The sequence below is a fragment of the Ischnura elegans genome, chromosome 11 (assembly GCF_921293095.1).
Source record: "Ischnura elegans chromosome 11, ioIscEleg1.1, whole genome shotgun sequence".
Lineage (NCBI taxonomy): Eukaryota > Metazoa > Arthropoda > Insecta > Odonata > Coenagrionidae > Ischnura > Ischnura elegans.
The window spans coordinates 77,762,375-77,763,107 of NC_060256.1; the positions used below are offsets into that span (position 1 = coordinate 77,762,375).

The following is a 733-nucleotide window of genomic DNA, read 5'->3' on the forward strand; positions in this document are numbered from 1 at the left end:
AGCGAATTTGCATATTTTTCATACTTTTAAAAGTGTTGAAAATTTTTCATATTAAGTAAAACTTCCCTACCTTTTACATATATTTTAAAGCACTAGTAAGTAGGAGATCTTGGAAATGAAGTAAGAGTTAACTAAAAGGAGGAAGAAAGAACTGAAACATATGTACCATACAATTGCAGTGGACAGAAAATTTAAAAGCGTTCACAAATCGCAACTATCCTCAACAGCAGCAACATGGAAAAGCAAATTTTTATTTTAATTGTGCAAAACTGGCTAAATGTTTCACAAGCATCGGTGGTTCAGTGGTAGAATGCTCGCCTGCCACGCGGGCGGCCCGGGTTCGATTCCCGGCCGATGCAACTTTTTATTTTCTTATGTTCGCTTTCTTCCAGGTGAACAATGGCGGTGATTATTTTTCTGGTCTCGCATCAGGCAAGGTCCTAAATATATTCTTATTATTAAAAAAAATATTTTACTGCCTCGATCCATGACTTTTTAACACCAGAAGAAATAATGTACTTATACTTCACGGTCTTAAAATGGAAAACTTGTAAGATTATATGCAACATTACATAATTACATAAATTAATTATTAATATGAATAAAATATGGACAAATGCTCGACGCAGCTAACCCGAAAACCACGGAGAGAAATAATTCCTCACTCAACTATTCTATCATTATTTTCAACGAAACTGATGCGAAAATTGCAGCCCACGTTGTATGAGTTTTG

At 34.8% G+C, this 733-nt stretch overlaps 1 non-coding gene across 1 annotated transcript; it reads left to right on the forward strand.

Annotated features, from left to right (window-relative positions):
- Positions 1-288: 288 nt before the first annotated feature.
- On the forward strand, positions 289-359 carry Trnag-gcc. Its single transcript has one exon. It is a non-coding gene; the product is annotated as a tRNA-Gly (tRNA).
- The last annotated feature ends 374 nt before the right edge of the window (positions 360-733 follow it).